Below are 17,365 nucleotides of genomic sequence, written 5' to 3'. Positions count from 1 at the left end.
TATAATTTCATGCCAGTACATGCAACAAAAGCAAGTAAGATTCTAATGGCCTCTATTCTAGCAACAGGTGCAAAGGTTTCAGTAAGGTTTGTACCTTCCTGCTGAGAATATCCTTTTGCAACTAACCTTGCTTTGTTTCTTACCACGTTTCCTGATTCGTCTAATTTATTCTTGTATACCCATTTTGTACCTATGATTGATCTGTCTTCTGGCATTAGAACAAGTTTCCATACATCATTTTTCTAGAATTGGCTTAGTTCTTCCTGCATGGCCTAAACCTAGCTTTCGTCTAACAGAGCTTCGTCTGTGGTTCTTGGTTCAACTTGGGATAGCAGTGCAATTTGTGCTTATGTTTTGAACAAACTTCTAGTTCTTACTGCATCCTTTGCTTCTCCAATGATTTGTTCTTGTGGGTGATGAGCTTTGATCTGCCAGTTGCAATTGACTGGTTCTCTTTCCTCTCTTTCATCTTGTTGAGTCGCTATTTCTTCAAACTCAACTTTCTTTGTCTAATCATTGTTCACCTGCATGTTCTTGAAGAAATTGCCTAACTCTGATATTTCTTTATCAGGCTTGTTTTCATCAAATTTAACATGAATGGCTTCTTCAACAGTTTTGGTTCTGTTGTTGAACACCTTATAGGCTCTTGACCTTTCATAGTATCCGAGTAGAATACCCTCGTCGATTTTTGAGTCAAATTTGCCTAAGCTTTCTTTGGTGTTTAGAACAAAGCATTTGCAACCAAACCGATGAAATCATGATATGTTGGGTGCTCGTCCCTTCCAAAATTCATAAGGAGTATTTTTCAGCAAGGACCTAATATATATTCTATTTTGAATATACTAGGAAGTATTAACTGCTTTTGCCCAGAAATGTTTGTGGGTGGAAAAATCGTTTAGTAAAGTTTTTGTCGTTCCTTGTAAAGAACGATTCTTTCTTTCTACAACCTCATTTTGCTATGGAGTTATCGGTGTTGAGAAATTGTGTTTAATTCCATTTTCTTCACAAAATTATTGAAACTATTCATTTTCAAATTCACCCCCATGATCACTTCTGATAGAAACAATTGATATTCCCTTTTCATTTTGGACCCTTTTACAGAATACATGAAATACCTTGAAAGACTCATCCTTGTGAGTTATGAACAACACCCATGTCCATCTAGTGTAGTCATCCACAATGACTAGTCCATATCGTTTACCACTGACAGATTCTGTCCTAGTGGGTCCGAATAAGTCTATGAGAAGTAGTTCAAGAGGTCTAGAGGTGGAAACATGATTTTTACTTTGAAATGAGCTTTTGATTTGTTTCCCCTTTTGACATGCTTCACATAATCTATTCGTCTGGTGTACAAGACTTGGTAGACCTCTTACGAGGTTATGCTTTTTCAGTTTTGAAATTAATCTTAAACTTGCATGACCAAGCTTCTTGTGCCAGATCCACTAGTTTTCATATGAAACTAGATAATCAACATTTTGATTTTCTAATTTGTTAAGCATTATTTTATAGAAGTTGTTGCATCTGTTAGCTATAAATAATATGGATGAATCAGATTGACTAATAATACATTTATTTTTGTTGAAAGATACCTCATAACCACTATCACACAATTGACTTATGTTGAGTAGATTATGTGTTAATCCTTTAACATACAAAACATTATCAATGGTGATAGAGAGTTGATACCTATTTTACTTATCCCCATGATATGTCCTTTTTGTCATCCTCCAAATGTGACTTGCCCTCCTTTCTTGGTCTTGAGGTCTAGGAACATAGACCTTTCACCCATCATATGTCGCGAGCAGTCACTGTCCAGGTACCATGACTAGACATTTCTTGTTCTTGTTAAATAAATCTGCAACAGACATTATTTCAGTCTTTGGTACCTAAATGGATTTGGGTCCATGAGTGTTAGCTCTTGAGGTTTTGGAATACCACTTTTTGTGCATGTGACGGCATGTGGACGTAGAATGTCCATGATTCCTATGAGAAGAATATGCATGTGTTCTTTTTTTAATCTCTGATTCAGATTCAACATATCCTATTCCAGACCTATTATTTCCACTCTTAGAATATTTTAAAAAATGTTCAAGATTTTTAGCTCCTAGAGTGAATTTTGACAAGTCTAATTTTAATAGGTCAATTTCTTTGTTAAGTTTGTTCACTTCTTCTGAAGTTGAAAGGTATTTTTTGGATTCTTTTGATAGTTTTGCATTCTCATTTTTTAGAAGTAGATTTTCTTCTAGTAACTCAGAAATCTTTTTCTTTTGTTCCTTATAGGCTGTAGAGATTTTAGCAGAATCAGACAAAAGTTGATTATATGCATGCTAAAGAGTTTTGAAGTCAGATTTAGTTATCTCTTCATCATCAAATTCTGATGATGAGTTTGCATCTGCCATAAGACAGATGTTTGCTTCTACATCATCTTCAGATGACGTGATATCAAGGTCCTCCCAGGTGGCCATCATTTCCTTCTTCTTCTTGTAGGAGATCAACTTCTTTTTATCTTTTTCCTTTCCTGCACAAGTTTTTCTATATTTTCTCCATCGTATTCCTCCCTTCTTTTTCATCATTGAGTGGATCTTCCTTAATAAGAAGGATATCTCGTCGTCTGTATCGTAGGTACCTTCATTGTGGCTTTCTTCAAACGTCTCTTCTGCCTTTATGGCTCTTGAGGATGTTGGAGTGGATTTTGTCTTTTGTACATTCAGTGCAATGGATTTCTGTTTCCTCCCAGCATCGTTTTGTTGTAGCTCCAGCTCGTGGACTTTGAGTAGTCCAATGAGTTCCTTCAGTGAGAGCTTTTCTAAGTCATTGGACGCTATCAAGGCTGTGACTTGTGGTTTCCACTTCCTAGGTAAACTTCGAAGTAATTTGTCAATATGATCAAAATTGTCATAAGTTCTTCCTAAAAATGAGAGTTCATTTACAATTGTTTGAAATCTCCTAAACATGGTTTGGATAGATTCACTTTCTTCCATCTCGAAGAGTTCATACTTACGTCCCAACAAGCTTAGCTTATTGTGTTTTACCTCCAGGGATCCCTCGTAGGTCAGGGTTAGTGTATCCCACATCTGTTTTGCACTTCTTAAGTTGTGAACTTTAGTGTATTCTTTCTCAGACAGGGCACACATGAGCGCATTGCGTGCTTTTGAGTTTAGTACGAATCTTTGCTTCTGCTCTTTATTCCATTGTGTCTTGGGTATCTCATCACCAGCTTCATTTCGAGAGATGTAGTTTCCTTATTCCACAACGTCCCAAATGTCTATATGACATGCATCAAAGAATGCAATCATTCTTTGTTTCCAATAGTCATATTTTGTCCCTCTAAAGAGAGGTGGACAATTTATGGCTTGTCCTTCGTTTTCCATGATCATTTCCCCTATAGTGTTAGATGCTTAACCCAAGGGGTCAAGCTTTGATACCAATTGAAGTTAGCGAAAATACACACAGAAGGGGGGTTGAATGTGTGTGTGTGTTCGAAGGAGGATTTTTCAAATTTTTTTTGTAAATATACTCTTTTTTCTTTTAATAAAAAGAATATTCAAGCACTATTAAAAACTTGTGCAGGCTTGTCTGACTAGAAGGCTTTTTGCGTCCAATAAAATTGATCGTCTACTTCAAGAAACAAGTTGAGTAAATATGTTTTCCTTATGAAAGGATTTATCGTCCAAAAAGAATTTTTTCTTCAAAAATAAATGACAAATGTTTTTTCATCTAACAGTTTGTTGAAATGAAAGTAGATGAAAGATGAAGTTTTTAAACAAGTAATGTTTGAGATATAGAAAAAGGTATGCACAGATCTTTATACTAGTTCACTCAATCTGAGCTACGTCCAGTCTCCTTCAATAGAAGGGTTCCACTAATCACAGAGGATTATAAGTATTCTCAACCACTTCTGGCTCGTCAACGTCACTTGTCGACGCTAGTATTCTTAACCACTTCTGGTTCTCCAAGTATTCTTGACCACTTCTGGCATGCTAGCTTCACTCACTAGCGCTAGTATTCTCAAACCACTTCTGGTTCACAAGTATTCTTTCAACCAGCCTCTTCAGGCTTTACAGTAAATGAAGGTGTTGAGTGTGTTTGCAACTCTCACGGAGAGGATAGGATAGATTTTACACTCAGTAAGGTGTGTGTAGACCCCTAAAATTGTCCGGGTCGGAAATAAAGCTTGAAGACTCTCGAAGACTGAAGGATAATCAGCCAGAAGGACTCCTGGAAAGCCCTAGGAGGGTTCTCTGTAGGTCTAGAGGTCTTAGAATAGCTAAAAATAAGGAAGTGGAGGGAAAAAGCCCAATACGGCCGTACTGAACTTAATACGGCCGTATTGAAGCTTCAATACGGCCGTACTGAAGTCAGTACGACCGTATTGACACTTCAATACGACCGCTGCGAACTCAATATGGGCGTATTGAAATTTCTGACTTTCAATACGACCGTATTGAACTCCAATACGACCGTATTGAAGTTCAAAAATTTCAATACGGCCGTATTGGCCCTGTAGGCCGTATTGCGCCTATTCCCTATAAATATGACGTCATTTGGACGTCCAACCACACTTTTTCACTCAGTTTTGACTCCCTCCTTGAGTATTTTGGGGTTTTTGAGCAGTGTTCTGCCCTAGAAAACTCTCTGGGAGTTGATCCGACGAAGTTCTTGAGCCCCGAGCCATTTTGCTTGAGGATCGAACCAAGTCGAGGGGAAATCTTTTTGATTCCCTTAGTTAAAATTTTGTTCTAGGAGAGCGAGGAGCGGGCTTGTAGAGCGTGGGAACGCCAAAACGCTTCCCAGTTCATTTTTTATAAAAAGCACGCTTCAAGAGGTTTCCTTTCAATCCTTCCTTTTACTGCTTTCTGTGTGCATATTTAAACTGTCATCATGTAGATAGTCAATTTATAATTGTTTAGAATAAATAGGGGTAATTTAGTAATTTTATACTGTTCTTTTAAAAAATAATCTGTCATAGGGAACCCGAAAGGGGCGCCGTGGGGTGCTAACACCTTCCCCACGCGTAACCGACTCCCTTACCCAACTCTGGTTGTAGTGGCCAAAGTTGATTTTTAAATCAATTGCCTTATCCCTTTTTCCAATGTTTTGAGTAAAACATTGGTGGCGACTCCACGAACCCTCCTTTTATGAAAACCACTGATCCATGGAGGGTCCCGCTTGGGATTAATATGGATTAGTGAGCCTTTTAATAAAATTGCTCGTTTGACGAGGTCTCAGTTTGAGAATAAGTCATTCTAGCAATCCACATTTTTCAAACAAATCAACGAGTCCAACCATCCTTCGCGAATGCCGAAAGCCCGTTTCGGGCCGGTGGCGACAGATGGCGACTCCGCTGGGGAAGCCTCGAGAGTCAGTCCCATTTAGTGACAGATTATTTTTAAAATAATAGTTAAAATTACTTTATTACCCCTTGCTTGTATGATAACATGATTTATTATATGGCTTTAAAATAACTGTTGTATGTTTAAATTCCGCAAATGTTTGAGATAAAAACTGCACACAAACCTTTGCACACAACAGTTCCCTCTATACCCGGGGGCATGAGTGATTAACCATAGGGAGTGGATGTTAGTACGGCCGGTTGTCGAATGGGTCTATAGGTGCCCGTAGACCGTTGTCGGAAAACATCACTCAAGGTGATAACCATGAACTTGAGTCCGACGGTGCGTTGGAACTTTCCATCGACCTACGACGAGAGGAATTGGGTCCCTATAATGGGGGCACCTTGGGGGCCTTTGACCAAGTGAGAACAGTTAGATCCTCCTTGAATATGCACTTTTCTGCAGGAGACCCCTACCTCGTGATTCGCTCGTGACTGTTCGTGGATGAGTGAATTGTTTGTGCATTGTTTATGTGAAATTGTTTGAGCATACATTGCATTTCTTTAAACATACAACATTCCTATTCTTTTTAAAATAAGAATAAATAGGAATAAGAATCTTCCATTATACGGTGTTAACATCTACCTTCATCACATTCATATAGGTAGTTTCCCTTTTCACCCAAAAATACAAAAAATATATAAAATAAAAATACCCAAAAAAGAAAAAGGGGTTATTTATCCAAACCAAGCAATATCATGCATCATTTTAGGAATATCCCGAAAACATGATAATGCTTAGTTAAATAAACACTATGCATGCATATTCAACATCACCATTTCATATCATGCATTCTTATCAAAGATCATGGAGGGATCTAGGTTTGCATTTCATACATCCCTCCTAGTAATTCATTAATAAACATAAATAAAAAGAAAGGATTAAATCGATGCGTATGTTCAAAAATGGATCGCACGCCGTTCGTCAACAACCGCGCCAAGTGAGCGCACATCAACTCCGTTGTTGGTAATCAAGACGAATAAAGGGGAAGGTCCGACACCATTAAGGATCACAGTTCCAAGGCCTTTCCCTTACAAATCAAATAAGGCTGTGCCGTGGATATACGACATCCACTCTTCTGCCGACAGCGATATCTCCAACATCGTTGGACTTGGGGGCATGACTAGGAGTGGCAGGATCTACACTCCCAAAGATCTTCATGATAAAACCAAGAATAAAGAAAAAGAAGAAAAGAAAACCGAGGAAAAAGAATCTGAGGAGGAGACAGACGAGCTGTTAAAGTATATCCGATAGAGCGAGTACTCCATCGAGGATCAACTTCATAAGACGCTAGCAAAGATTACGCTGTCGTCGTTGATCCGAAGCTCCGAACTGCATCGACAAGATCTGTTGAAAGTCTTGAACGAGGCATACGTGTCGCACACTATCTCCCAAGACGAGTTTGAGGGGATTGTTAGTCACATCAAGGCTAATGATCACCTCACCTTCATCGATGAAGAAATCCCCGCCGAGGGATCAAACCACAACAAGCCCTTGCAAGGAGTATCACATCGCTAAAGTCTTGGTAGATAATGGATCTTCCTTGAATGTGATGCCAAAAAGAACGCTCAAGCAATTGGCAATCAAGGGAGTCCAAATGCGCCCGAGCAACATGATCGTTCGAGCCTTCGATGGTTCTAAAAGAGAAGTGGTGGGAGAGATCAATCTTCCAATCCAAATTGGACCCACTATCTTTAATGTCGAATTCCAAGTGATGGACATTACTCCCGCATACAGTTGTCTCCTCGGCCGACCTTGGATTCATGATGCGAAAGCTGTACCTTCTACGCTCCACCAGAAAGTCAAATTCATTGTGGGTGACAAGCTGGTGACCGAACAAGCTAAAGATGACATACTCATCAGCAAGCCATCCAACATACTTTATGTGGATGCAGCAGAGGAAGCTTTAGAAACCGCCTTCCAAGCATTGGAAATCGCCAATGTCGAAACGTTTCCCCGAGAAATGAAGAAGGTAGCCTCCATGCTCACCAAGAACGGATACTTGCCAGGACAAGGATTAGGCAAGGACTCCCAAAGAATCCCGGAGCTACCCATTATCAAGGATAAATCCGGGGAAACAAGGGTTAGGATACAACCCTAACAAAGATCAAAGAACGAAGAGGAATCAAGATCCTTCTCGACGTTCTTTAAGCCAGATCTTTAGGAAGGCCGGTTCACAAGCGTCAAGGCCGGTCGTCGTCGTCAAAATATTTTTCTCCTTCTAATAGGGATGTGTAAATTCAGTGACTATTAGAGATCACTCCTCGGGGACAGCCCGACCCCCGAGCCTCGATAGGGCACATGTTTCCGCTGCGATTATAATAAAATCATTCTTCATTAATTCTTTATTGCTTCTTTTCTCGCTTGCAATAAAATTCTAGACCACATTATTTTAACCCTGTTTGAATAAACATGAATGAGGTTAAAATCATCTTAATAATAATAAACCCACATCATTTTTATGTGGAAGTGTGTGTGTCAATTTGGAGCACCTTTTCTTGGCCTCAATAAGTGCCATCATGGATAAAGAAATCCTAAAGAGCAAAAGACCCGCTAGGAATCCCACAAAAGGGTGACCTAGGCAAAAGTTAGGGTTACAAAATAAGACCAAAAGACCCGCTAGGAATCCCACAAAAGGGTGACCTAGGCAAAAATTAGGGTTACAAAATAATGAACAAAAACAAAAGCCCGCTAAGACATCACAAATGGGTGTTTTAGGCAAAAGTAAGAGCCATCAAAAAAGGAAAAAACAAAATAAATCCATGATGGTACCATCAATTGAATTCAACAAGGAGCTCAAGAAAAGCTATCCAAGTTGTCAAAGCACAAATCATTAATAACAAAGATGTGCTTAACCTCATAAGTGTTTAATCGAACAAGCCTAAACACATAAGCCTACCATGGCCAGCCATTCTTACAAAAACCATTTTTCAAAAATAAAATAATCCCCTCTAAAACACAAACTTTTGAAAATATATCATTTCCTTCTTTTCTCTCTTGTCCCAACGATTTTTGAATAATCTAGTGGAAACATGGAGATATAGTGGTCAATAGGAGGGTTGACACATCTTCTAAAGAAAGGGAAGGATCATTTGGTTGATGACACCAAATCTCAAATATAATACGCATCATTCCTCGGTTATAGAAGTCGGCAGCGCACAGCCCGTCTAAGAGGAATGGCAAAATCCAAAAACGCATCGGTTAATTCTTTTGAAAAATGAATCAAATAGAATTAGGTGCATCATACTGCATACATGCATACAGATGATAGGTGTACTGGAAGATCACTTATTCTCTGTTTATTGAAAAAACAAAAAAAAAAAAAAAAAAAAAAAAAAAAATATATATATATATAAACTTCAGAAAAACAATACGCCCGTATCATGTTCAGTACGCCCATACCAAAATTAGGGTTATGAACAAATTTTCAATTCAAATACGGGCACACTGAAATGGATGCGGCCGTATTGGCCATAAAGAAATTTTCAAAGACCTCGTCATGAGGCAACCACACAAAAATAGAAAAATAGAAAATTGCTTGTGTATGACAGCAGCAAACAAAATGCAAAGATTCAGAAAATCAACAGCGTCATACAGAATAACTGAGCCTGGAGAGGCTTGCCGAAAGAATACTCTCAGAATAACTGAGCCTGGAGAGGCTTGCCGAAAGAATACTCTCAGAATAACTGAGCCTGGAGAGGCTTGCCGAAAGAATACTCTCAGAATAACTGAGCCTGGAGAGGCTTGCCGAAAAAATACTCTCAGAATAACTGAGCCTGGAGAGGCTTGCCGAAATAATACTCTTTAAGAATAACTGAGCCTGGAGAGGCTCGCCAAAATAATACTCTCCCGATCAGACAGAATAATTGAGCCTGGAGAGGCTCGTAGAAATAATACTCCTTCAGAATAATCGAGCCTGGAGAGGCTCGCAGAAAGAATACTCCCTTCAGAATAATTGAGCCTGGAGAGGCTCGCCAAAATAATACTCCACATCACAGAATAATTGAGCCTGGAGAGGCTTGCTGAAATAATACTCTTACAGAATAACTGAGCCTGGAGAGGCTAGCCGAAATAATACTCTTTCATCATAACTAAAGCCTGGAGAGGCTCGCAGAAAAAATACTCCCTCAGAATAATTGAGCCTGGAGAGGCTCGCAGAAACAATACTCTTCCTTCAGAATAGTTGGGCCTAGAAAGGCTCGATTCCCCAGAGATATCTCAAGCTTACACTCACGGGCCAAATCCCCCAGCGAGAGCTATCAAAGCAAAATCGACGCAATCCCCAATGGAAGTGCGATCATCCAAACAGTATATACAAGTCAAAGGACTTAACACTTCCTCAGTGGAAGATAGCTCTCCGACTCAAAGCGCTGAGTGAGGCTAAGCCTGCAGAGGCTTCCTAAATAATACTCTGGGATACATAAGATCCCTCATTCCCCAATCGCCTACTCAGAGGCATCCCTGCAAAAGAAGAAAAATCAAAAAATATCAATAAATATTCCCCAAGCGGAATCCGGCACTCAGCCGAACACTGAACCCCAATTCCTCAGTCGCTTACATAAGAGGCACTCCTTCAAAAGGAAAAATCATAAAAAGATCAATAATCATTCCCCAAGTGGAATCCGGCTCTCAGCCTATCATTGAACATCAAGATGATCTGCCTAACAGAAGAGGCCAATCACAACCAATGACAAAATCCCCTGGCGGATAACAGCCTACACAGAGGCAACAAAATCCAGAAAATCAAAAAGAGATACCCGAATAAGGATAAACCGGGATACTCCACCAACGTCGAAAGGACGTCAGCCAATCATAAGGCATCGCTCAACTCAGAGAGAGAGCATCTGTGTCTATACCCCAAGGAGTCAGAAATTCCCCAAGGGTACCAACAATGCAATGCAAGTTGGGGCACAGGGACCTGTGAATGATTGCACATCCCCTAGACGGATCCCTGCGTTATCCAGCCCTCAGTGGCACAAAAATCAAAAACAATCGTCGAAGCAGCATCGTGGACTGTGGAGACAAAATCAACATCCAGAATCCCCAGCGGATAACAGCCTACACAGAGGCAGCAAAATCAGAAAACCAAAAGAGACACCCGAACAAGGATAACCGGGATACTCCACCAACGTCGAAAGGACGTCAGCCAATCATAAGGCACCGCTCACATCAGAAAGAGCATCTTTGTGTCTGCACCCAAAGGAATCAGAAATTCCCCAGTGGGAACCGACTACGCAATGGAAAGTTGGGACACAAGAACCTATGAGTAACTGCACATCCCCTAGACGGATCCCTGCGTTATCCAGCCCCTAGTGGCACAAAATCAAAAAACAACCGTCGAAGCAGCATCGTGGACTGTGGAGACAAAATCATCACGAATCCCTGGAAAGGAGATATTCACGCTACCCCCGTCGTCACAAACACGGAGGTATGCAGCTTCCGGCTCGGGCAATGAGCGAAGCTATCTCTGGAAAAGGGGTACTCACCGCTTACCGTTGTCACAAAGGTACTTAGCTTCCGGCTCAAACAAAGAGTGAAGCTAAGCCTGGAGAGACGGTACTTACAGCTTCCAGCTTGGGCAACAAGCAAAGCAAGGCCTGGAGAGGCAAAACTCACACTGCTCACCGTCGTCACAAAGGTGCTTGGTTTCCGGCTCGAACAAAGAGCGAGACTAGGCCTGGAGAGGCAAAACTCACACTGCTCACCGTCGTCACAAAGGTGCTTGGTTTCCGGCTCGAACAAAGAGCGAGACTAGGCCTGGAGAGGCAAAACTCACACTGCTCACCGTCGTCGCAAAGGTGCTTGGTTTCCGGCTCGAACAAAGAGCGAGACTAAGCCTGGAGAGGCGGTACTCAACCATCAGCGTCATCAGAGGCGCGTTGATGTCCAACTTTCGGCTCGAGCGTCGAGTGAAGTTGACCTTGGAGAAGGTAAACTCAGCTACCGAGGATGTCAAAAGCGCCGAGGTATGCACCCACCTGGAGAGGCTACTCAACATTTTTCCACCGGAAGACGCTACAAGTCAGAAGGTCGGCACAATACCCGGACAATTGGGTCAACTCCTTTACTTGTCAGCCGATACACCAAAAGGCCGTCCGACTAAGTAAAGGGGGGGCAGCTGTAGACCCCTAAAATTGTCCGGGTCGGAAATAAAGCTTGAAGACTCTCGAAGACTGAAGGATAATCAGCCAGAAGGACTCCTGGAAAGCCCTAGGAGGGTTCTCTGTAGGTCTAGAGGTCTTAGAATAGCTAAAAATAAGGAAGTGGAGGGAAAAAGCCCAATACGGCCGTACTGAACTTAATACGGCCGTATTGAAGCTTCAATACGGCCGTACTGAAGTCAGTACGACCGTATTGACACTTCAATACGACCGCTGCGAACTCAATATGGGCGTATTGAAATTTCTGACTTTCAATACGACCGTATTGAACTCCAATACGACCGTATTGAAGTTCAAAAATTTCAATACGGCCGTATTGGCCCTGTAGGCCGTATTGCGCCTATTCCCTATAAATATGACGTCATTTGGACGTCCAACCACACTTTTTCACTCAGTTTTGACTCCCTCCTTGAGTATTTTGGGGTTTTTGAGCAGTGTTCTGCCCTAGAAAACTCTCTGGGAGTTGATCCGACGAAGTTCTTGAGCCCCGAGCCATTTTGCTTGAGGATCGAACCAAGTCGAGGGGAAATCTTTTTGATTCCCTTAGTTAAAATTTTGTTCTAGGAGAGCGAGGAGCGGGCTTGTAGAGCGTGGGAACGCCAAAACGCTTCCCAGTTCATTTTTTATAAAAAGCACGCTTCAAGAGGTTTCCTTTCAATCCTTCCTTTTACTGCTTTCTGTGTGCATATTTAAACTGTCATCATGTAGATAGTCAATTTATAATTGTTTAGAATAAATAGGGGTAATTTAGTAATTTTATACTGTTCTTTTAAAAAATAATCTGTCATAGGGAACCCGAAAGGGGCGCCGTGGGGTGCTAACACCTTCCCCACGCGTAACCGACTCCCTTACCCAACTCTGGTTGTAGTGGCCAAAGTTGATTTTTAAATCAATTGCCTTATCCCTTTTTCCAATGTTTTGAGTAAAACATTGGTGGCGACTCCACGAACCCTCCTTTTATGAAAACCACTGATCCATGGAGGGTCCCGCTTGGGATTAATATGGATTAGTGAGCCTTTTAATAAAATTGCTCGTTTGACGAGGTCTCAGTTTGAGAATAAGTCATTCTAGCAATCCACATTTTTCAAACAAATCAACGAGTCCAACCATCCTTCGCGAATGCCGAAAGCCCGTTTCGGGCCGGTGGCGACAGTGTGTAACCTTAGTTTTACAGGAATAAGTGTCTGAGTGTTTTGTTTACTCTCGTAGAGAGGATAGAATATTAGCAACACTCACTAAGATAAGCTATCTTAGTTTTTAAACAAATATACAACAAATGCTTTGAGAAAAAATGTAGCTTATGCTTTTTTGCTTTCTTTTTCTTATTGCACGTTTTCTCTACTTCTCAGTTCTCTTCTTCTTCTTCTTCTTATTTGCCTTGATACTTATAACCTGTTGATAAATCTGCCCGTTGTTTGAATTCAAATTTTCCCATTGGAGCGGAGCTTCGTGTCGTTATAGATGAAGATTTTTTTTCATGGCTATGTAAATGTTTTCATTTAATGCATTTGATCTTGCATTAAATGTCTGTTTGTTTACATGAAGTCCTTCTATGTAGTTGATTATTTCAATGTCTGACTTCAATCATGATCTAGGCATATTTATACTTTTCTCATCAGTTTAGTTGTTGAGGTGTTGTCTTTCTCTGAAAAGTAGGTGTCCTTTTTCTAACACATGCATCTTTGACTTGTGAATCCATGCTTGCCTATTTTTCTTCTTTCTGTATTCAGGTTTGATGTCCTTTCTGTGTTTCTTGTATGATTTCACTCAATGTGATTAATGGACTTCAAACATGCTTCATTATTTTCCGACTGCGTTTGGATACATAATTTAGTTTTGATTTTTCGTCTGGTCTTGACTACCCTTTACATCTGGTCATGAGAGTGATGACTTTGTCTACTTGTTCGTTAGGCTTCATCTGATGATCTTGCAAATCCATGTTGATGTTTGGCCAACTTTCGTCCCGTTCTTGACTTAGTCTCATATGATGCCTATTTTGGTCTTATGTTTGATCCCTCAGGCTTCAGCTGATAGATTCGTTTTATGTTGTATTTAATTTAGGCATGGATCAACCTTAGTCTTGATACTAGATTTTTTATCGTCTGATGTGTTATTCAATTCGATTATGCTTGATCATACTTTCTCCTTCATTTTTTCCTGAACTTATTGTTATCCATCTGAAACACTAATGTACATGTTAGGAATAACAATATGTATTATATTTGTCATATTCAAAACCTCAGTGGAAATTGCGAATGCTCTTTGTCTGACTTAACACAAGCTTCTAACTCAGAAGCTTGGGAAGCAGGCTAAGTTAGAAGCTTGCAGTAGAAGCTTTGCAAGTGTGCAAGGTAAGTTACTAATTTGGCCAAATGAGAAGCATGGGCGGGCTAGGCTTGCTTGTTTCCAACTAGTCCTTTAATCCAAAAATCTTGGAATTGGTTTAGTTAGGTTCACCCAATGGTGGTGAGACCTAGCTAAATCAATTCCTTAGAAAATATGGAGAAAAACAAGCCCAATATGTAAAATTTGGCCTAGGCTCAATCCTGGCCCAATTACTAGTTGCACCTACACACATTACTATTTGTCACCCTACTTCTACTACTGAAAATACAAAAAATGGATGACCCTTAATACAAGGTCAAATGGAGCCAAAGTCTCCAAGTAACATGCCCTAAAATCTAAAAGGAATATCTCATAATGAAAGAAAGAAAGTGCCCCACAAATATAAAGGTAAAATGAACCTATACAATGAACTACTATATACAATCATATGAAAGGTCTTCAAAATCAACCCATTCCTCTTGGGTCCTTCAAAGTATCACCTCTTGGTGTTTATGGCGTTGGCATGATTCCATCAAGTAGGGTGCAATTAGAAATGGTTATTTGGTTTTGTTGGGCTTGAATGGCCCAAGAACATATTTCCTTTGGACCATGAGTAAGTCCTCTTGCTTATGCAAGTGGCTTAGACATCCAAACATGGTAGGGACAAGATGTTTCTACTCAATTCAAAAGATCCAACATGTCACATGGCCTTGTCTAGTCATACCAAACACACCATGCCACATGAAAACCTCCCATTGACTCTTTTAGATCTAGGATAGTGACATGAGTCACGTTTTCCTTACCTTGCAAAATGATAAGCTCTCAATCATCATTCTAAATATAAGAATGTGGAATATGTAGTCCACTTGGCCGAATTAGTTTAGCTAGACTAGAGTTAGTAGTCTTGAGTTCAAGTTAACCTAACCTAGGTTATTTTTAACCTAAGTTAGCACAGCTTGCACCACAAGCTACCAAGTCCTATATATAGGTATTCCTTATGTAATTTGAATAACTTTTGGCATTTGTGAGAAATATATTTTGAGTTTTCTCCTTTAAAAGTCTTAGTTCTCTCTCTTGAAGATACTTATCCTTAAGAACTTTTATCAAGGGTTTCCTCCTTGTGACAAGTTCAACTACTTGTTTATTTTTCGATTGGAAGTGGCGCACCTCTTTTCTTTCCTTTTCCATCATTTGCATTTTGTTTTGATATTTTGAGAAGCCATGGAAGAATATTGGAAGCACTAAAAGCTAGTTGAAGAGATTCTCCAAACATCTCCAAGCTAGTTTCATCAAATTTTTTTTTGTTTCCTTTAATACAATCCACACAAATATTTAGATATGTAAAATCTAGATTTGAAAGAATTTCATTCTTTAAGACATGTGACCCAAATGTTTATGTCACAAGGAAGTAGAACACTCATTTACTAGACAATTAGTGCAAATTTTATGATGTAGATTTAAAAGGGTTTCAACATACAAACCATCTAAATTCAATTCATATAAAGCATCTCAAAGAATAAACTAAAACTTTCATTACCAAAATTAAAAGAGTATCCAATAACATCAAGTTTGGATAATTAAACCAAATTCCTAAATAAACTAGGTATATAAAGAGTTTTCAATAAATATAAATGGTGTCGAGTGTCAATGATTAAACAATAACCGATTGCTTCCATTAGAACATTCAATCTACTCCTCATGAAGATGAACTTTTCATTTGGGCTTATAGTTTGGATTGTAATGAATCCCTATATTGTATTAAAAACATGAGTCATACATCCAAAATTAATCCACCGTGTATTATGGGGAATGTCAATTAAATTTGATTCAGAACATACATAAGCATTAAGATTACCTATCTTTATGAACTAAGCTTTATGTGATGGAAACCTACTTCTCAAGAATCTGTTTGGAAGAGATAAGCCCAAGAAGGGTAAAGGTTAAAAAGGTTGGTTTGAAGAATTGTAGGGTACTTACCCTTATTTTGTAAGGTACCCTACCTTTAAAGACCTATCATACCTTAAAGGACTCCTATTATTGTTATACATTTTTCTTACTTGTAATTCATTTTAGTAGTAATTGTAGTAGGATATTTTTGGCCTTGTATTTTGGATCAAGTAGTGTAGGTAATTTTGTCCTTGTATTACTTCAGGGTGTAATTAGTAGATTAGGAAAGGTGTAACTAGCAAAATCCTATTAGACTTATTTGGACTTGGATGGTCCAAATCCTTTTTATGCCCAATAGGTTTCGATGTCCACTTTCTCCTGCAAGTGGTTTGGACGTCCAAATCATGTTGAACTTACCATCCAAGCTACAAATTAAGTCACATGGCTTTGATAGTTACATCTCAACATGTTAAAGTAATCCTTAGTCTAGTAGTTATAATGATTAGGCTAGGTAGTTGGAGTTAACTTAAGCTAAACTAGGTTATTCTTAAACTAGGATTAGCTTAGCTTGCTCCATAAGCTTCTAGAAAACTAACTCGACTTGTAGACATTTAACTAGAGTTAGTTAGCTTAAGTACAAGATAAAAATCATGGTTAAATTTAACCATGGTTAATCTAGCTTACACCATAAGCCAACTAAACTCTGTATATTGTACCTTTATACCCATTTTGTGATAGTTTTAAGTCTTATATATGATTTGGATGAAATTCCTCTCCAAATTCTCTCTTTGAAATTCTTTCTTTTCTCTGATCCTTTCTTGAGCGTGGTGAAAATTTGAGAGACTTATCACTCTTCAAGAGTGTGGCATCACATAAGGGAGATCCTACCTTTCCTTATGTGTTAGAAATGGCTTCTAACTAAAAGCCATTGAAAGAGCTTGAAGGAGTCCATGAAGTTAAAGATTCATCCAAGAAGCTTGAAGGAGAAATGACATCAATCAAGTCTCTCCTAAGGTTTCCATCATTACTTTTTGGGTAATCCTTCTATAAGTGTTTAGATTTACCACATAAATGACAATTATTACTGTTCTGGTCTGAAGGACGTCTAGGGTTTATTTTAGGCGAACCACTAAAGTTAAAACATTCAAGAGATTAATCTGCCTTCTTGGGTTTAGGGTTTTGAAATTTATAGTTACTCACTCGTGAGTCTAATAGGCCCCAAAAGTATCAAATTTCCTAAGGTGGCTTTATTATTGTAATATTTGGTTATTAAAGATAAGATTTTGTCCCAGATATATCGCTCTAAGGCAGATTTATTCTGACCCCCTTCATAGTAAATTGGTCATCTTAGGATATTGAGTTTATTCCAACCTGGTGGGTCCCCCTTTAGTTGAGGATTAGGTTGACGGATCTTCATTAAGATATATCTTATACTATTGGATTAATTCCAAGAAATTGTACCATCCTGAATAAATTTCAAGATGGTAACTATCTAAGAATTAATCCAATAGTACCAGATAGATCTTAGTGAAGATTCGTCAACCTAATCCTCAGCTAAGGGGAACCCACTAGGCCGGAATAAACCTGATATCCTGATAG

Source organism: Cajanus cajan, chromosome 6 (genome assembly GCF_000230855.2).
Source record: "Cajanus cajan strain Asha chromosome 6, NIPB_CcT2T_4, whole genome shotgun sequence".
NCBI classification, from domain to species: Eukaryota; Viridiplantae; Streptophyta; class Magnoliopsida; order Fabales; family Fabaceae; genus Cajanus; species Cajanus cajan.
This window is presented reverse-complemented; position numbering follows the sequence as displayed.